Source organism: Pteropus medius, unplaced genomic scaffold (assembly GCF_902729225.1).
Source record: "Pteropus medius unplaced genomic scaffold, Ma_sr-lr_union100, whole genome shotgun sequence".
In the NCBI taxonomy this organism is placed as follows: domain Eukaryota; kingdom Metazoa; phylum Chordata; class Mammalia; order Chiroptera; family Pteropodidae; genus Pteropus; species Pteropus medius.
In genome coordinates, this window is record NW_024347791.1 from 10,367,692 (window position 1) to 10,389,870 (window position 22,179).

The 22,179-nt window shown below is 37.3% G+C and overlaps 1 protein-coding gene and 1 pseudogene across 1 annotated transcript in view; one reads left to right on the forward strand and one right to left on the reverse strand.

Moving 5' to 3' along the window:
- Window positions 1-22,179, forward strand: part of ANKS1B (ankyrin repeat and sterile alpha motif domain containing 1B) — a 678,567-nt gene that overhangs the window by 449,435 nt on the left and 206,953 nt on the right. The gene's annotated exons all lie outside the window — the stretch shown is intronic.
- LOC120615336 (uncharacterized) lies at window positions 1,958-2,076 on the reverse strand (annotated as a pseudogene).

Consider the following 22,179-nt stretch of genomic DNA (forward strand, 5'->3'; position numbering starts at 1 on the left):
CACAATTGTAAGTTTTCTAAAACAAATGCTCTAAGAGAGGTCAGGTGCTTATAGTGAGCAAGAAACTCATCTAAAGTTTAGTCAAACTGAGGGTAACTACCTACAATGAATCTATTCACTGGGAACTCATTCTGTAATTCACCCAGTAATTTATTTCTGGGTGAATTTAATTCTCTTCCTTGTGACAATCATCTGATCACCCAGGACATTTCCATGAGGTGAGCTGTATTCCTCAACCACGCTGAATGAGAGGAGTCACAGTACTAAGTACGATGGTTCCATGTGATTTCATGTTCATGAATGTTTATGTGCATGGGCCAGAAAGTGCCTAGGAGGTGCGGGCACTCACAGAACCCTTCACATGATGCGGTATTTTGCACCAGGTTTCATAGGACTCATATTTACTCCTAATTATACGAAAAATAATTAACTTTTTAAAAAGTACTTAATATGAGCCAGGCACTGTTCTAAGCACCTTACTCATATTAATTCATATATTCCTCACAAAAACTCTGTGAGATAATTATTACCTCCACTTTACAGACTACAAAACAGAGGAAAAGAGATTAAGGAACTTGCCCAAGGTCATTTAAATGGAAGCAATGGGATTTAAATCCAGTCTGATTCCAGAACCCGAAATCTTTTTTAAAGTTTATTTTATTTTATTTTTTATTTTTAAATTACATTTGACATTCAGTATTATTTTATATTAGTTTCAGTTTTATTGCACAGTGGTTAGATATCTACATAATTCACGAAGTCTTGAAACCACCTGGCACTATACATAGTTATGACAATATTATTGGCTATTTAACCCTTTCTAGTTCGTTTTTATACATTAAAGAAAAAATTGTTTATTCCATAAACAAAATAAATAATTTTCCCCACTAATAAAAACAAGAACCAGAGCAATGAACTAAGATCAGATGTGCATGCACATGCACGATTACAGTATAATTGTAACTACCAATTTTTACTTCTTAACCCCCTCACCTCTTTCACCCAGTGGCCCCCAACCCTCCTCCCACCTGTCAACCTTCAGTTTGTTCTCTGTGTCTATGAGTCTGTTTTGTTTTGTTCATTTATTTTATTTTGTTCTTCAAATTCCATATGTAAGTGAGATCAAATGATATTTGTCTTAGACTTATTTCGCTTAGCATGATACCTTCTAGGTCTATCCATGTTGTCACCATGAACCAGACCAGACGCCAGAACCCAAGACCTTAACTTCTATGCTAAAATGCCTTTCTAATTTTTCAAGAGGAAGCTAAGGGCCGTATTTTATTTCAGGAATTGTTCAGGGGGATATAGAATAGGGTAAATGGCAAGATTCTGGATTTTAACTGGCCTCCTTAGTTCTCAGCCCGTGGGCAGCGGGTCAGGAGCATCGATTCCTGAGGCTCCCCAGCCTCAATACCACTGTGGCAGCCACTTAGCAGAGAATCTCATAATAGTCTGTTCTATGAATTAGTAATCAGATATTTTCCATAAAGCACTGTGGAAGAATTCAATAAAGACACCTAGGGAAATTAAAATAAGCCATTTTACACCATAATAATTCAGGGGACTTCGGGAGAAATGTCCATCAAGGTCAGGGAAATAGAAGAATCCTGGGGGAGGAAAGGCGAGAAAAATTATTTTTTTAAAATTCAAAAAGCTAAAGTTAGAAGGAAAACAGCCTTTTTTTTTTTTTTTTTTTTTTCCTGAGCAGCTTTGAAAGTTAACCTTAGCATCCTGATGTGAATATGGCTTCTAAAGAAGGAGGTAGTCAGTCCCTTACCTCCCTAGATTTTATGTACCTGTGCCAGGACACGATCGCTAAAGATTTCTTTTTCTTCTTTCCAGTTGAGCCCTCACCATTGTATCCTTGTCTTATCACTGGGCTTGTGTGATAGTATGGACAGAGGGGAAAATATTATAGATTGTTTTTTATTTTTATTTATTTATTTTTTATTTATGCCTACAGCACCTAGTATTCCTAGGTGGTCTCCCATCCAAGTACTAACCAGGCCCGACCCTGCTTAGCTTCCAAGATCAGATGAGATCGGGCATGTTCAGGGTGGCATGGCCTTTAGACTGTTTTTTAATTGGAGATTCATTACTTAGTAGATGAGACATCTTGGGCAAGACACTTATCCACTCTGAGCCTCAGTTTTCTCATCTTTATAATAACAATAACTTTTTAGAGTTGTTTTAAAGGTTGGAGATAATGTATAGAAAAGTCACTCCTGCAAGAGTCACTTGGCATTATAAATATTAGTATGCTTTAGCAAGCTTCTTCTAGTCATGCTCAGCTGAGGAGCTCATAGCAAAGCAGGAAGAAATTGGAACCAGGGACCAGATATATTTGGAGGACTATAGAAACACCTGTCTGTGGATTTCAGGTGATGGACAAAAGGATCACATAGTCAAAGAAAGGAAAATACAACCTAAGGTGATAGTCAGTATGGAATCCAACATAAGGAAGTTGAGGGTCTTAAGAGGAAACTGGAAAGAACAGAATTCAGGTAGCCAGAATGAATATGAACCAGATTTTAAGGAAAAATTTCCAGAAATATTGGAGCCCAGCTTTGTGGCAGAACTCCATTCACCTGGGAAGAGGACTAATAACTCCAAGGCAATCAGATTTTAAGAAATTTAACAGATTCTCAGAATAAGAGCTCAAAGAAACCTCTTTATGAGACTGACACACATGAGTAGAGTGAGTCTGTTGTTTAGGGACAGGAGAGGATGAGAAGAACAGGGCCACAAAAGTGGAGTGGCTAACATAAATTTTTGGACTTAATAGAGAGACCCAAAATCATAGTGGCTTTAATAAAAATTGAAATTTACTTCTCATGCACATTAGTCTAGGTCAGTGGTCTAAAATGATATGGCAAAAATCATCCCAAATCATCAGAGCTCACATGTTCTATTTTATTGTTCTGCCACCTTCGACACAGTTTCCATCTTTGACCCAAGATAATATCTCCAGCTTTCCCCATCCCATTCATATTCCAAACAATGGCAGGGAATGAGAACTGCATCTTTATTTTAAGGGTGTGACCCAGAGTTTCACACCTTCCCATCTTCTCACATACCACTGGCCAGAACTTAGTCACGTAGCCATGCCAAGCTGCAGAGGAAACTAAATTTAGTCTTTGGCTGGGCGGCCATAAGCCCACCCAAAATTCTGTAATCATTTAAAATGAGTAAACCAGTAGTCTACACCATGGATACCAAAACAAAAGCCTAGTTATGAAATTCCAGCACTGTGATGTGTGTCAAATCATGCCTTCTTAAAGGAAATGAGTCAAGCCTTGTCAAACATTATATTTCCACGAGCCTTTAGAGGAAGACTATCTGTCCCCACCAAGACCTTGGACTCCACCAGACCTCCTGGACTGTTGTTTTATTTCTATTCTTTTGAGTGACAGCCAATCTCATTTGGAAAATACATGCTACTTCATTGAAACTACAAAATGAACCAGCAAAGAAAGCTATAGATTTTTTTTTTAAAGGAACATATATTTTGAGCTTCTAGTTAAAAAAAAAAGTAAAACAGTGTTTACAAAGTTTACAAATGAAAGGAATGATTTGATAAATCATTAAATGCTTCCAGAATGCCAATTATTTGCCATATTTTATAAATTTTACTGTCATTGAGATCTAGTAATATGCCCAGAGTCCCAGTGCTAGTAAATGGTGAAACCAGAATTTAAACCCCAGCCTGTCTGATACAAAAGTACAAGCTATTTCCCATGTACACTTAGACATTTTTATAAACTGCATCAGAGAGCATCAGACTATGACACGTCATTTCATTACTTAAAATTTTTATTTTTATTAAAAGAGTCTAATATATTTAGGCATTTAAAAAATCATATATTATTATTGGGTATACATTAAAATGTATATATAAACAAAATTAATTGGTTCAGATTTTTCTAAAACTTCTTCGGGGTCTAAATCTGACTCTTCCGAATAGATTGTTTCGACTCGGTCATTGAGGTCCAAGTTTTTCCACACAGTGTTATCCTCTGTGCCACCAAGAGTTGTGATGACGAAGCATTTCCCAAAAGAAACCATAAAAGAACTAAAAGCTTGGGCTTTTAAGTTGGCTTTGCAATTACATAGCACTAGCCTACTCTTCCCACCCATTCGGCAAGCTTTGACACTGGTACCCTGGTAAAGGCAAAGACAGCTGTGATGACTATGAGCGATGTTCGGTTAACAATGGTTATACAACTATCAATTCATTGTAAAGCCACGTTTCAATTACAAGAATGTTAAAAATGTTTTTTTAAGAAGTACATCTTAGAATTGATGGAATAATATTTCTATTGGATTCATTGACTGTTTTCAAGGAGCTGCTTTGGTGCCTGCAAATAGTTCTGCCCTCTTAGTTCAGAGTTCCTCTCCCGCTCTCTCTTCACACACGTATTCCTATCATGGGCCTCCTCGAGCCTCAGAAAACCATTTCTTCATAGATAATCTTCATTAGATGAGTCTCAGTGGAATTTCCTCCACATCCCAGTTAGTAAGGATGACAATGAGGATTCTATTCTTTTCTGATGCTGTGTTGGGAGGTGCCACAATTGTGACTTACAGGCCTCTGAAGTATACTGAAAGGAAGGGGAAAGGGGAATTCAGGGCAGGTGAGTGATGTATAACAGAAAGGTTTGAAATGAGCAGTTTGGGCTGAGAGGGAGGCAAAAACAAGCAGCTGCAATGACCTGCTGCTGGGCTGCCCCGCCACCTGGGAGCCTGCTTAGAGAAGCAGACCATGCAGACACTGAAATGGCGCCACAGCCATCCCAAATCCTATTAGAGGAAGCAGGTCACTGGCAGGCATAATTGGCCTTTTGTGAAGCTGCGGGAGTGGGAAATGAACCTCAGAGAAGTGACAGAGAAAGCACAGAAACTTCCACAGAACCTGCTGTGCAATTCAAGGAGGGAACATGGGTGATGGGGAAAAATGCTAAATTTGGAGCCGCACAGACCTGGGTGTGAATCCTGGCTCTGGCGCTCACTCTCAATGTGACCCTGGGCAAGGATGTTGACCTTTAAGCATTATTTGTCTTCTCTAAAAATGAAAAGCCATTATCAGTATGTCACCAGGAGAACTAGGATTGTGAATGTGAAGTGATTTAGCACACAGTAGGTGCTCAGGAGATAGAGCACATTAATATTATTCAGTGTCATCTTCCTGTAACAGGGAAGTTTCAAGGTACCCCAGTACAGCACTGGGCTCTGAACATATCGAGGAGACTCTGGACCCCTCATTCCTTAAAAAGTGGAATTATCTTTGACTCTTGAAAATGATAAATTTATGTAAATTTTATGTTTGGTTTCCAGAGAGACCATCAATGCAAAGGCCACATAAGTAGAAATCAATATTCAGTCAACAAACATTTATTGAACACCAATTATGTGCTGTTCACTGGATTACATTCTGCAGATTGAACAAGCATGATAAAAAAATATAAATGCCACGAGAAACCCACTGTTAGCAAAGGGAGGAGATATTTCTGCCAACAGGCATGGTCAGAATAGGTTTGTATAGTAGGGTAAATGAGATGCTAGAATTTGAAGCATAGCTTGGCTTTTGACCTACAAGTGAAAAAAATCCTGCACGTATAAAAGTATAGAGAAGTATAGAATAAATATAGGAGAGTGTTGGTTGGAATTTGAAATAACAAGAACGAAAGATAAAAAATATAGGTTGGAGCCAAACTGTGGCAAACCTTTCGTTTTAAGGCTGGTTTTTCATGAGGTAGAGCTAGTGCAGGTTTCATCATCAGAGCAGTGTTTGGGAAGAATGAACATGGCAGCAGCATGGAAGAACTGTGGCCACCCATGTGTGCAAATGCCACATCAGACAAAATTGGTATGCAGAATGGACTTTTTTCTTTTATGTTTGTTTGTTTTCCCCTGTAGCTTGATGATCTGAATTGTACTTTATAGCAGATTGAGTTGCCTGGGAACTCTGAAGAAAGCCAGCACTCTGCCTTAGGCCTTGGGAAGATGCACACTGGGGTGAATATTTCTTGTCACTTCACCAAGAGGCTTGGGGTTTGCCTGACAGAAAGAAACTGTCTTCCTTGGTTGCTAATCCCTGAGGAAAAGATGAGAAGAGCTCTAGGTCTGCTCTGACCCAGGGTGGTAATTCTGTCTCATTACCACTTCAATGGCGCAGTCAACAAAAATTAGCATGGCCTGCCCTCCCCTAGATATCATCTGTTCCACTTTGTTCTTGTGTTTCACACAGCTAAAGAATCCAAAGATGAGAATGATCAACTAGAAAGCAGACTAAGGGCTCCTTCCTGGTTAAAATAAGATAATATCTCTCCTTCGAGGTGAATTGAATCCATAAGGGGACTCATTTTAACCACAAATATTTCTAAGCACTCACTGTATGCAAAGATTCTTCAAGGGCAGAAGGAATCTAAGAGAACTTTTTTGTCCTCAGGAAGATTAAGGCTTACTTTAGGGAAATGACATGTACCTGAATAACGGTGATAAAAGACAGCGACAAATTCCCATGGATTGCAGTCTTACTCCTCAAACCTTTGTAATGTTAAAACTGAGCAAAATGAACAAAATAACCTTTGGACTGGGCTAATAGCAGCATAGTATTTTAAACAACTGTTTGCAAAGCTAACAGGAAAGCAGGCATAATGACTACAGACTGAAATTATTTAGAATTAGCATCACCATGTTAGCTTATCTGCACCTATAGAAATTCCTTAACTTATTAACACCCATAGAAATTTTTTCCTTCTATTTATATAATTATTCCCCTTTGCCTGCACCTCCTAATCAGAACACTATTTGGGTTGCTGCCTGAGTCAGTGCTTTCTGAATGGCTTTTCTTCTGAATCAAAGGCTTGTTGCCTCTCACTTTAGCATTTTATTTTTAGGTTGACACACAAAATGGGACTTTAGGAGTTCAGAGAGGACTTCACTTATTAATGGTGCTCAATACAGAAAGAGTAAGAATATGGAGACAGAATTTTAAATTTTGACTACTCATAGGAGGCAATATAATAGACTTTACAGTCAGAGCAACCTGGGTACAGCTTTGTGTCACTAATGTTGCTACTAGAAATTTGAACCAGGCAAATCATTTAATTTCTCTGGCTTTCTGTGAAACAGAGATAGCAACCACCTACTGAATAAGATTCGTGTGAGGATTCAGAGAAAAAAAATGGATGTAATGCGCTAATTTAATAAAATGCTTGGCCTGTAGTAAATTTAAATTAACATTAATAGTTGTGGTTTTATTTTGTTGGATAAAGTTTCACAAATAAGAGCAATTTATTCTAGAACTGGACATCATGGACATACCAAATTCTTAAATGGAGAAAGTCCTGAGGGGCCCAAATGGTTGTGGGGGACCCAGATGCTGATGGATCCCCTGAGACTGACAGGATCTAACGTTTTCAGGTTATTCTCTGCCTGTTAGTAGGTTTCAGCACTAAACAACTGTAGCCTCAGGCAAAACGCGCACACACGCACGCGCGCGCGCACACACACACACACACACACACAATACACAGACTCTCAGGGCTTTAATTATTCATCTCAAAATGAGAGAAAGTAGGCACTAAGACTCATTGCGGGAAGGTAGTTACAGCTGGAAGGACTGTAGATGATCAAACCCAACCTCTTTATTTGATAGATGGGGAAACTGAAGTTTAGCAGTTGATCCAAAATTCTGAAAGGTAGTATGGGCGTAGATTATAGAACATCAAGTGTTCTCAGAGGGAAAAATGGGAGACATCTGGGAGATTTTCCCCACCTCCAGTAATGTTTTATTGGTGAGGAATCTTATAAACCAATAGAGATCAGGTAAACTAGTTTAGAGTCAGTCACATGGTTAAGGAGTTTCAGAGCCGTACTTAGAACCCAACTTTTCTGCCTCCCGATCAAGAGTTCTTGACACTGTACCCCTTTCTCTTAGAACAAGAGATTTTAAAAACAGGACAAAGATGGTAGCTGAAGCATGTGTTGATGATGTTTTATTGTCTTGGCATCGGTATATCAAATTCAAGCACTGTAAGTCTCTTGGTAATCCAAACCCTGCAGCATCTCTCCTTTTAGATTTTAGGGCGGGGGGGGGAATTGTCAAACACAGGCACACAGCTCACCACAAAGACTCAAGAGGAAGAGAGGCGGGTAAATGGAGGCATGTGCTTGAGTGGTACCCTGCTGCTATCACATTTACTTAGGGCTTTTAGGTAAATCATTGTGTATAACTGAAATCATTGTGTATAATTCATTTTCCATACAGCACAAAACTGTAAACTTGATCTATGAGAATGCAATATGGTTTTAGGATGAAGACTGGATTTCACTCATGTCAAAACAATTCCTGGTGTGTGCCTCCAAGAACCATTGATTTATGTTATCTCTCGCTCTGTAACAGTTTGGATTTGTCATACTTAGCAAAGTAACTTGATTTCCTACAGTTTTTATTCTGTTTTATAGAAGCAAGAGAATAGTTTTGGGTTTGGTGGCATGAATACATGCCCTCAGAATTTTAGCCAGCATCTTCAGAAGGATATGGATTTATTTTTAGCCATATACCCCCACTGAAAGGTTTATGCTATTAAACATTGATATTTCTTGAAAAGTTATGCCCAAGGCATATTGCTTCTTCTTTCCAGACTAAGAATTGAAATTTTTATGAAGTTTACTGAAAACTTACCAGGTCACCGAAATCAGAGCTTATATCTCTTACATATTAAGTAAGAGAAATAGATTTATTTATTTGATTAACCATCCAATATTTATTAAATCACTAATATGTACATTGCAACATTCTGGATAATTTGGTGATGTAAGACTATAGAAGATGCACTCATATAATTTCAATTTTTTTTCAACATATTGTTACTGGATATTTACAAAGTGACAGGAATCACATTAATCAGACTTATCCTCTGCCTTCAGGTTGTTTATAGTCTATCTGGGGAAACAAATTCATGAAATGAATTCCCAAACATTTTAATACGATATCGTAAGTTTTGTGAAAGAAAGAAACATGGCGTATATTCTAGAAGCTCAGAACAAAGGACCTAACAGAACCTGAAAGCATCAGGCAAGATTCTCTGAAAGAGATAAAGACTGAGCTGGAACTTGCAGGAGGGAAGACTTTGCCAGATGTCAGAAGGTAGGAAGAAGCTCTCCCAGGCCAAGGGACCAGGATGATTAAAGAAGGCAAGATGACTTCCAGAAATTAAGTGTTGGAACCTTGAAGTACAAAACAGGTAGATCCCTGATCATGGAGAACTAGTACCCATCTACCTGGCTAAGGAGCGCACTCCTACCATCCTAAAGTTCTCTTTCAACCTGAGTATGTAATACAGGTGTACAGACTACTCAACTCAAGGTAGTTGTCATTGTTACATTAGAGGTCTCCACTGAACTATACCTCTGAGTATTCATACCCCTGTTGGTTCCCTCACCTTGAATCTGGTTGGCCCCATGCCTTTCACTCACAATACAATGTAGTAGGAGAGATATGTTGTAGACCTAGAGCTATGCCTTAATACCCAGGAACTCTTAAGGCTCTCAAGTGCTATGTGGAGAAAGCCATCCAACCAGCAGAGAGACAATGCAGAGAGAACACAGGACATGTGTAGAGAGGGAAGCCTAAGGCTACAGAAAGACAGGGAAGCACAACTGTCCCAGCATCCCAGAGTGGCACCACCAGCAGAATATATCCACACCAATGACCTCTGGTAAGACCAGTAGGAGAACAGCTTGGCTGATCCCAGCCCATATTGCGATATGATGACAAAAAAAATTTTTTTGTTGTTTTAATCCTCTAAGATTTGGAATTGTTACACAGCAATAGATAAATCGAAACCAAAATGCATTTAAAAAGTCATATAACTACTAAAGACAGTATGAGAGATGTCTGTGGGCTAGAGAAATTACTACCCTCCCCCTACCATCTTAATCTACCAGTATGTTAACAGGATAAGAACTTCGTCCAGCTGAGGGATCAGTACAGAGTGGAATGCTGCCAAACTGCAAAGCGAGAGTGAACTAATTGCCTGATATCCAAGTACCGAAGTGAAAGCTAATCATCATTTTAGTCACATATACTTTCTCTATGAACAGACCTAGGGCTGTTCATGAAGTAGCCAGTGTGTGCTCACAACCAAAGAACCACAAAGGGATTATGGATGGAAAATCACTGAAGTGAGCTCTGCAGCACTTCCAGAGGATGAGGAGAAAAGGATTGAAAGCAGGCGTCTATACTGACCATGAGAATTAGGCATTCGTCCATTGGCTTGTCATCGATCAATCCAGTCATGCCGACAGTCCTACTGATGACACACAAAGTCAAAGCAGAAAGGGAGAAAGTAAATCCAAAGAGATTAACAGTCTATTTCCAGTTGCCATAACTGTGAAGAAATATGCTACTCTGTTCTTATTTAGAATTAGAAGCTGCTGTTACTCTGTTGAGTTCTTACTAGACTATTAAGTATAGTCGAAATTAAAACTTTTTCTTCAATTTTTTGCACCTAGCCAAGTACCTAGTACCTGGTACCTGGTACATGCATGATAAGTGTTAGATGATTTGAATAAATGAAGGAATGAGGTCCAAAATTTTTACAACCTTCCTATGCTACTTTCAGTGCTCATTTTACCTAATAGCCCTTAATTAAGTACTGTTTATTGAGTAATTGGAAATAGCTAACTGAATTATTTCTCCCAATAAAAAATCTGAGCATAAACTGTAGATGAAGTCTTCCTATTGTCACCCCTAGGGTCATGTGAATTCCGGCGTCGCCCCAGTGGTATGGGGGAGGAGGAGGTGGACAGTGGAGCATGGTGGATGGTGGTGGTGTGTGTTATTCCTCAGTTCTTCCCTGCTGATGCAGTAAAGAATTACAGGTTGGCAAGATTGAGAAAAAGTAGGATTTATTGAAAGTACATTTTAGAAGGAGACAGGCTGTGATAGGGAAGGCCGCAGCCCTGTGGAATGTAGGGGGTGAAGAGATAAGATAGTACACCCGAAAGGGAGGGCCGAGTTTCCAGCCAGGAAGGCTGGAACAATGCAGAGATGGGAAGCTCTGTTTATATTTGAGCCATGATGGGAGGTCCTAGGTGATCCATATGTGAGGTCACCTTGACTGACAGTTGGCTGCTATATAACTGCCTAGTATGCATGTGCTTACCTAGATTTCAGTCTGTTATAATTAGATTCATGAACTTCCAGACATAATCATGAGATTATAATGATAGTATAATGAGGCTGAAGTTATGGGCAGAACTTTCTGCGCTTGTGGTTGTAGCTGGTTTAGGCCAGCAGCTTTTATGGCCTTTGTGCCCTAGGATTTGGAGTAATTTATAACTCTAAAAGGGAGGTATTTCTGGGAGGTCCTTAAGAAAGGTCTTCAAGGGAAGTTTCTATGGTTACAGAGCTGGACCTTGGCTCCCGTCACCCATGCCTGACTAACTACCTAACACTATCATCCTCTCCTTATCGATGATGGCATGTGATTCGACTATTGTAAATATTTGTTTTCCTTTGTTGAGCTCTTTACTGCAGAAGAATATTTATCATTTAGCTTCTTTTCCAGCAAAGAAGAGAGGAGATATATTCATGCAAAATTTATTATGTAAATTCCCTGCACACCTGAAAGATCACCTAAGTGAAAATACCTAAGCATTGGCATAACACTAAAATAACTCTCTTTTAAGGACGAAGTCTCTGAAAAATATAATAAATTTATTCAACTTCTCCAGAAATAAGATTTCTTTAAAGAACTAAATCAATACCCATCATGAAAGCTTAAATAATAGCACAGTATGTTCTTTACTAATCATTTTCAAACACATTCACCTACTAGTGAGTTAAGAGTATTTACACAGTGCTCATGGGATACTTGACTATATTCTCAGAGTTCCTAGCGTTTTTCCCTCTACCCAGGAAATAACATGTTTCAAAGAAAGCCTGTCACTCTCATGGATTGTGAATACTTATTCTGGCTCTCTGATCACGTTCTTTATGCAATAGCATCTTCCTATCACATTCAGAATATAAAATTCTTACAATGACCTACAAGACCCTATGTGATTTGGCTCCCAACTACCTCTCCTACCCATTTTCTACTTTTTCCTTACTTTACCCCACAACAAAGGCCTTATTTCTCTTCACACATGCCAAGCTCACCACCACATTGGGCCCTTAACATGCTGTTCCCACTGCCTACATCACTCTTCCTCCAGGCAGCTCCACAGCTCAACTACCTTTCCGATGTCTTCTCAAATGGCACTTCCAGAGAGACTGTCCCCTTTTAAATTTCTTGATTGAGCGATAGCTCTAATCTTTTTGTGGATCACTGATTCTTTTGAGAATCTGATGGAAGCTAAGAAATCTCCTACAAATGTGTGATTGCCTATAAAATTTTGCATATCATTTTAGAGGGATTACTGACCACCTGAATCCTTTCCCTGAACCTATTTGGCATCTATAGATCCAAAAATAAAACTCTAATCTAGAAGCAATACCAATTATGTCTTCTGTTGCTATAAAGTTCAAAACCCAGCCCCAAACCCTTTCTTCTGAGCATTCCCCAGCATCTTTAAACATTCAAGAAATGCTTATTGAATGTATAGGTGCTTGTGTTCAATCAGGAGAGAAAAAGAACAAAGATTTCTGCACTTGTGAAGCTTACATTTATTACCTGATTCTAAGAACTGCCTAGAATCTTCATTCTATTGTAGTAAGACTATACCTTTTTTATTCTCCAGTGACTTCCTGAATTTAGACAAGCTGAAGAGCTAACAGTAGGTCTTAGCTTCACTGCAGTAACTCCTGCTGCCACTGCACAGAGGTCACTAGCTTTCCCAACTGTGCATAGAACAAAGGGAAAAATTACCTCTGCAGCCTGATAAATAGATACTTATAAAACTGAAGTACTAATGATATGCTACAGTCATGTGATGACAAAAAAGTAAAAATTTGAAACCACTTTGTCATTCCTGCTTAGAAAGACTGAAATCCAGTACACAGCTCTACTATTAAATTTCAAGATACTGAAGACAACCATCTAGCCATTTTGTCTAAATTGAAGCAACTTTATAGCCGGGCTGCAAAAATGCTCTAATTAACTTGTGAACAGTGGTGGCAGTAAACCTAGGCTTGCTGTTTACAGATTCATGTGAAAAAGTTTATTGGAATAAAAAATATTTATCTGATTTAAAATTTACTGTATGAATGGGAAGCATTTCAACTGCAATGTGCTACCTTCTCAGAACTGAGTAAGTTCAACTAGAATGCAAGCCATTTTCTCTTGTTTGTGCCCCATCTTGCCCTTTTGCAGAAACCACTTTCTTTGGAACTAAAGTTTTTTATTTGATTTGTCTTCTTTAGGGCATTAACCAGAGTGTATCTGTGTTGACTCAACAACCAAGGAGCAATTCTGATCTGTGCCTGAACCACTTCATTGCTTTCTGTCTCCACGTAGTCATACTTACGCTGTTCTTCCTTTCCCCTTCTTCATCGCCCCCTTCATCCTACCCCTCCCCTCTCCCTGCCTAAAACACCCTCTCTGGTGCTATCGATGAGACAACATCAAGGCATCTGTTCTGTGATGGTCACACATAGAGTAGCAGTCATAGAGACACACTGAGTATGGATCCAACCATAGAATCTCTAAAATAGGAGAAATATAGCAAACCATAAGAATATCAGACCTCAAAGATGGCAGGCAGCTTTTATACCTTCTTTTTTTTTTTTCCTCAGGAAAATAGAGAAGCTCAAAGTCTATTTTTCTCCTGAACCCTGTCAGTAGAAGACTTACAATGTGTCATATCTTTCTGATTTCCTGAAGTCACATTAAAAGTCACACCATCTGTATGAGTCAGAGTTCTCAGAAAAAAATAGAACCAATAAGATATACAGATAGATGATCTCTATATAGAGATATCATCTATCTATATATAAAGAGATTTATTATAAAGAATTGGCTCACACAATTATGGAGGCTTGAGAAGTTCCAAGATCTGCAGTTGGCAAGCTGGAGACCTAAGAGAGTTGATGTGTAGTTTAATCTAAGTCCGAAAGTCATCAGGCTCCAGACCCAAAAAGAGCTGATGTTTCAGTCTGAGTCTGAAAGTTGAAAAAGACCAGCATTCCAGCTCAAGCTATCAGGCCATTGAAGTTCTTTCTTACTTAACCTCTTTGTTCTATTCAGGTTTTCAATTAATTGAGCACTGCCCACTCACGCTAGGGAGGAAAATATGCTTTACTCAGTCTACCAAGTCACATGTTAATCTCACCCATAAATACCCTCACAGACACACCCAGAATACTGTTTGGTCTGGACAATGTCTGGGCACCTCTTAGATAAGTCAAGTTGACACATAAAATTAACCATCATACCATAGAACTTCACATGCCCTGACTACAGAAAAGAATCTGGAGACCAGGGAGGAGGTGATCAGTTTTCATCAGTAACCACCAATCACTGAGAACTGGCAGCAGAGTATCAAGACTGATTCCTCCTCCCTCTCCTCCTCCTTCTTTCTTTTGTAGTATAAAATTCAAAAGAAGCAGAGGTTCCCTAAGTTATCTTCCTTCTGCACTAAAACTGGTGAATAACCTTTTTTGAAAAAAATACAATTAACAACACGAGGAAGTGCCTTATGGTGCTTATCTATATGTTATAGTCTACAGGTTCTGTGTTACCTAGATAGTAGTTATCTGTTGCTGTGTAACAAACTACCCCAAAACTTAATGTCTTAAAACAATAGACTTTTATTATCTCTCACAGTTTCTCTAAGTGAAGAATTTGAGAGCAGTTTAACTGAGTAATTATTGTTCAGAATCTCTCATGAAGTTGCAGTCAAGAAATTGACCAGGGATGTGGTCATCAGAGAGTTTGCCTGGTGCTGGAGGCTCTGCTTCCAAAATGGCCTCACTTAAACAGCCAGTAGTTTGGTGTAGACATCAGTTCTTCTCTAGTTGGCTCCTCCACAGGGCTGCTTGAGTATCCTCACAACATAGGCTCATCTTCCCCCAGAATGAGCAAGTCAAGAAGGTGAGGTAGAAGCAGTAATGTCATTTATGATCTAGCCTCAGAAGTCACACATTGCCATTTTTATAATGTCCACTTGATCACATAGGTTAGCCCTATTCAGTATGGAGTGAAATACACCCAAAGGAGTGTATTTCAAGAGGCAAGAATCATTTAGGGACCATCTTACAGGCTGGCTCAACATAAGTGTATTGGCCAGATTCTAGTGATAACATTAGATATGATTAATTAATGCCATTAGAGAAAAGACCACATTTTCCAAGTTCATTGATATACAGGATTCAATCCAAAGCCTTGCTACATCAAGAAAGACTGATTAGAACCCATTTCTTACCCTCAGATTTACCAGTTCAGTCATGACATAGGAGAAGATGAAATTAAATAATTAAGACAAGATTTTCTTGCAATAAAAATGTGCCTGCTGTCTTCAAGGTATTCAAAAATTGACCTACCATTGATTGATTTCCAGCATTCTTATGGCAGTAAAAGTTAAATCTGGAATGCTATATTCATTTTCTTTTTTGGTAATATGGACATTTTCCAGTTTCCAGCTCTTTCTTTTTCCTGTGTAAATTTCAAAGTGTATAATCAGTGCAGTAACTTTTCATGTATTCACCAATAGTTGTTAAAATTTACTATGAGCTTAACAATTGCTTGACCTGTGGTATACATGGGAAATGGTATATAGTCCCTGGCCATAAAAGACATTTACAATACCATGGAAGAGATATACCTGTTCTGAGTCATTTTAATGTAGTATGTTAAATATTAGAGCAGAAGTATGCATAGAGTGCTTTGTGGCCATAGGACAGAAGTACTCACATCTTCCTAGGGGCTGAGATGAAGGAAGGCTTCAGAGAAGGGGTAATACTTGAATTATATTTGACTGATAGTAGGAGTTCACCATGTGGACTGGGATGTAGTACGTTAAGTCAGTAGGGAAGACATTTTATATGAAAAAAAAAAAGAAAATTATGAGGTTCAGGACATGCTACCACAAAATATGGTACCTTGGCCTTTGAATATATTAAACTAAAGCTGTTTGAGAAAACAACAGAAGCTGGAAGATCACTCTGACCTCCTCCCCGCTCCCCTCATTCCCTTAAGCAGGTCATAAAGCCCTCACGTGCCAGGTGCCTGCCCTATACCAGGGTAAGGAGCATCCTTATTTCCAAAGACAAGAGGACTCCCGGAAGAATCCAGACAAACAGGCCTTGCTAAGTTTCCCCCAGTTTACTACAATTACCTCACACTCCCTAACCTATCCTATTCTGCCATGACTTGCATAAAATAAATCTAACATTTCCTTGGGTCTTCACTTCCTTACGAAGGCTTCTGTACCATATAAAATTTAATGTTAAATAAACTTGTATGATTTTTTCCTTTTAATTTGTCTTTGTCAGTTTAATTTTCACACTCAGCCAGGGACCTTAAGAGAGCCAAAGAAAATTTTTTCCTTCCCTAGAAAAGGATAAAATAGCATGGCCCGTGTATTAGTTTTCTGTTATTGCTGTAACAAATTACCACAGATGGGTGGCTTAAACAATACAAATCTTCCAGTTCTGTAATAGGTCCAAAGTCTTACATAAGTCTCATTGGGCTAAAATCAAAATGTCAGCAGGACTGCATTACTTTCTGGGGACTCTCGGGGAGAATCCACTCCCTTGCCATTTCCAGCTTCCTGAGGCCACCCACGTCCCCTGATTTGGGCCCATTCTCTGATCTTCAAAGCCAGGAATGGTGGATTAAGTCCTTCTCACACTGCCATCCATCTGGTTCTCTGGATTGAGGAAAGGTTCTCCACTTTGGGGGGCTCATTTCATTAGACTGGGCCAACCTGGATAATTCAGGGTAATTTCTCCATCTCAAGGTTTTTAATCTTAAGCACATCTGCAGCATACCTCTTGTCCTATAAAATAACATATTCATAGGTTCTGAGAATTAGGTCATAGACATCTTTGGGAACAGCCATTCTGCCTCGCACCGTCTATTTAGAAAAGAGCCAAGAGTTCAGTTTAGTTAGATTGCAGAGTTCTTGGGAGCAAATGACAAAAGATTGGCTATAAAAGTAGGCAGAGGCCAGTCCAAGTCCAAGAGTGCTAGACTAAGGAGACTGGACATTACCTTGTGTAGGGGATATTTGTTTTTTTCATCTGCCCAACATTCCCCACCCCTTCCTCTTATTAACAGCATCCCTGCTTTCCTTTGAAGAACTTCCCCTTGAGAATTCCACATGGTTTTGGTCAGACTACACAATCATGTTATATTACTCCTTTGTCCACAGGAATGGACCTGTGACTCAGGGCTTCCCTCTTATCTTTCGTCTAATGCGTAGACATATTATTCACCCAGAGACTTTGCCTTGAATTTTAGACACAGATACTGGGAGAGAAGGTGTCTCTCTTGGCTTTGAGCTTGCTAGTTGGCATGATATAAGCCTGGAATTATCTGTGGCCTTGCTCTCAAATCCCAATCACTGAGAAGTTCATCTGCTTGTAAGAGATGTGACTACCTGAGAGAACAAAAACAAGAACTAGAGAGCTGAGGACTGATTTAAATCCCTGCACCTGGAGCTGTCCTTTTCAATTAGCCACTTTCAACTGCAAGAGCACTGAGTAATTCAGCTTATGTGCTGTGAGAGGTCTTTAAAGGATGAAAGCAATGGAGTCAGGTTTGCCCTGGTGACAATGTACACAATGGCTTTTAGTAAAGATAGGCAGCCATTGCAATCTTCTAGGTGACAGCTGATGTGTGATTAAATTAAAACAGCCCGGCCAAGGGAAAAGAGAATTTTAGCTTGGAGTGGCCAACAATGTCCATCGTTGCAGAGAATAAAAATGAAAAGCATCCATTTGATTTAGCAAAGTGATAGTTATTGTTAACTTTAGTAAGAGTTGTTTAAATGGGCTAGTAGGAGTTGAACTATAGGAGATTGAAGAGTTGGTACATTAAACAATATTTTTATTGTTATATCTGATTATAAAAGTAAGTAATTCTCATTGTAGAATATCAAATAAATGTACAAATGGATGAAGAAAACAAAATCACCAACAACTTCGTCAGTATTCACAACTGATGACAACTGAATCATTACCTTTCCAACAATATGATTCTGCATTTATCACTTAATATTTGTTAACAATTCCTCTTGTCATTAACTATCCTTGAAAATATGACTTTTGTTGGCTGCATAATATTCCATCCTATGTGGATGGTCAACTCTTTAAATATCTTTGAACATAAACTGTGAGATTATCATAGGCAATCATGTTAGAATAACTTTTAAAAAATACTTTTCCTTTATGTGTCTTAAATTTGTACCTCTCAATCAATGCACCAGTAATTCTACTTCAAGTTCATCTTTACTTTAAGAAGGATTTTTTAAAATTACCAATTGCATATGCATTTTTATTATCATGAACCATTGACTTTCCTTCTCCCTCTACTGAAGGAGCAAAGTGTGTCATTTAGTTCTCTTTTGTTCCTGAAATAGTAAAAGAATTCTTTTTTCCTGTTTCCTTTTATGTCTCTTACATGTAGCATCCTGTTTCCTACTGAGCTTTTTTGACCCAACTCCTACAAGCTTTTGCTATTTCTCTGTGATCTCCTCAGGAATTTGCCCTACATTCCCTTTTCTATGGCATTTTCATTTGTGCTTCATCTCCTTGTGAAGTTCTTTCTTAAGTAACTTTATAATTCTTGCCAATTTTTTTCTCATTGCAAATATAACAAATCGTGCTACTGCTGCTGTACTTTGGGAAGTATTTTGCTTGAACCAGTCAAAAACAGCATTTCTGACCACATCAACATTTGACACTATGACATTTAGTTATTAGGAGTTCATGTTGAAAAATCACCAGGAAGGTTGATACTCAGAAGAGATTTATACATACATACACAAGGGAACTAACACTTTTATTATGTTACTGGAGTTCTGTAACTTGTCTGGCTAAATGTTGTATCTATGAGGAATGTATAATCAATAAAATTAAAAAATCTTGGTGTGCTACAGATCATGACTCCACCATTTAATGTGTGGACTTGGCCAGCTGGAAATTCAGTAATATATAGTAAAAATAAATAAAATGCATTAATTAAAGCACATAAAGAACAAAGTAGGACAGCATTTTATTCCATGCGATTTTTTTCTCGAAAGGTCAAAAATAAAATGTTTTCAAATTTCTCCTGTAGTTTTACCAGCATGACTTTAAAAAAAGCCTTTTTATTATTGAAAATTTTAAAGATACACAAAGTAAAGAGAATAGTATTATGAATACTCATAGACCTGTCGCCTAGCTTCAAAACCTATAAACACATGACCAAACTTGTTTTTCTCTATAATAACCATTTATTCTTTATACACACCCAGGATCATTTTGAAAAAAATCTTAGACATTACATCATATCATCTGTTAACATTTTATGTAAAACTCTAAAAGATAAGAACTTTAAAAATATAACCAAAATACCATTACCACACCTAAAGAAGAATCAAACAGTAATTTCTTGATGTCATTCGTGATCCACTTGATGTTTAAATTTCTCCACTTGTCTCATAATTTATTTTTAACCTTTTGTTTGTTTGAATTAAGTTGCTATTAAATATATTATGATTGGTTGATAAGTCTCTTAAGACTCAATGTATAAGTTCACAGTCCATTTCTTTTTATCTCATTCCTTGAAATTTATTTGTTGATGGAGTCATGCCAAAATGTTTTTAAAGCTTCTTCTATGAGTTCAATAATCTGTTATTTAAAAATTGGCTACTCTCAAAATATGAAAATCTACTTTAAAAATAATTAAATCCCCATTTAAATTAAAGAGTACCATAACATGAAGCTGTGTGAAGGAAAGGGAGGAGAGAGTGGGGTCTGCCTTCACGGCTGAAATCCTAGCACTAGCACACTGATGAGCCCCTTGAAGCCATCAGGAAATGATCTAAATTCATTTATGTTGCATATAATGTTCACTTATTTATTTATTAAATAAATACTTATCGAGGACTTGCTTTATGTTAGACAAATATATGCATTTATGTTTATACAATACAGAAATCAATTCCAAATGTAGCGTACTCTTTAAATGGGCATAAATAAGAAATATTTCCATGAACAGATGTATTGTAATTAAACTTATTTTTTAAATTATTCCATCACATATAGAGTCTAACAAGTGGGAAACCTGTCTTCTTACACTAATTCCCCAGAAATTTAGTGGATGGATTCAGAATCAAGAAGAAGTTGAATGAGTAATTCACTTATCTATCATGTATTGAATATCTATCTATAACTATTATATACGGGAACTAATTATATTAAAGATATTTATAATTGATTCCAAGTATAAGTTAAGCAATGAGAATCAAAGGAAAAGTCAAATCTGAAGAACTAGGAAGACATATCAGAATTTGGTGACAGATTTTTAAGAGATTAAAATAGGGAAGAGTAAGGGTTAATTCCAAAATTTTTAACTTTCGATACTAAAAGAGTAGATTAGTACTATATTCAATTATTATGTAAAATATATAAAAACTTTTCAAAATTTCACACTCAAGTTCTATTATTATATTGAAATTTAAGAACAAGGACAGAAAACTTTTTAGTAATTTTAAGAATAGAACTATTAGAATAATTTGGTAATTTTTTACATAATAGTCACTATAATCTATAGCCACAGAATTTAAACAGATGAAATTTTACATTATACACAGATGGTTTATGTCACACTTTAGTGTGGGTAAAATATATTTAAATACATTTTCCAATTATTTAAAGTGTGATATTATAAGCACTCCTTTCTAGCATGCCTGTACAGTGGTTAATGTTTTGTTATTGGAAATGAGCCTATTTATATTTATAAAATGCTAAAGAAAAATAATTTTGCACCCAACTCTTAAGAGCAGATATTATAATTTTAATAATAGGACTGAACTTATCTTTTAGAAAATACAAATTTATTAATCAGAATAAGTCATAAATAATTGAATTAATGTGCTACCCACAGCTTAATTGCCTAGAGAAACAAATAGATTCTCACTATATAATCTATGTATCTTATTGATTTATTGAACTATTCTCAAAATACTTTAAAGATAGTAGGGAAATCATAGAAGGAAAATTTCCAATCAATTTAGCATTTTAAATCATAAAACTTCCATTAAAGTTAATGGATGTTCTTTAGAATCACTGAGTATCACCTCAAACACCTACCATTCTTATAATCTTATGTTATATTACATTCTCTTTGGCTCCCAACAAAAGACAAACCCATTTACAAATGTATAAACATGTATAAAAAATCAACGTTATCACCACTGAGCTTATATCATTTTTGTGATAAAATGTCAAAGTTTCAGTTCATTATATTTATTTCTTTGAGGCTTAACATACACTGGAAAGCCTGCCATATATTACTTTTGAGCTCTGCTTTTACCGTACATATTTCTAAATGACATAAAAATCCAGGGCCCTTATGAAGAATTTAAATTCAATTACCTGATTCTTTCTAAACCCACAGTCTTAGCGATGTGATGGAGGCATCATGTGTCACTCATCCATTCTGCACAGCTGTTGGACCTAAAGCATCAGGTCACAACTTCATGTTGGACACTCTATTACAGCTTCTCTTCCATTTGATGGTTTTTTTGTAAACACAATCATTGTACTTTATATTTGCTGAGTACTCGTCAATTTTCCAATTTACAAAATATACTGAAAAGTGTTTGACAGCTATTATGTTAAGCACTCCTATGAGTTATTCCCTTTTAACCACAGAAAAATCCTGTAATATAAGCATAATTTTTAACCCTCATTTTAAAGAAAAGGAACTTAAGACTCAGAATGGCTAAGTAATTTAACTAAGATCACACACTTATTAACTGGCCTAAGAGATTCACAGCTGTCTAACTGTATTCTTCTAGTCATTCTTTCATGAAACAAATGTTTATTGAGGACACATTGTATGAAATGCTTTGTACTATGTCTTGATGGAATTAGAGAAATGAATAGCTTGGAACCCTGAATCTTTTTTATTCACTTTTTCTTTTAATTTTTAATTTTTATTTTATTATTAGTTTCAAGTATACAGTACATTAGTTAGACATTTATATAGTTTATGAAACAATCCCCCTGATTGC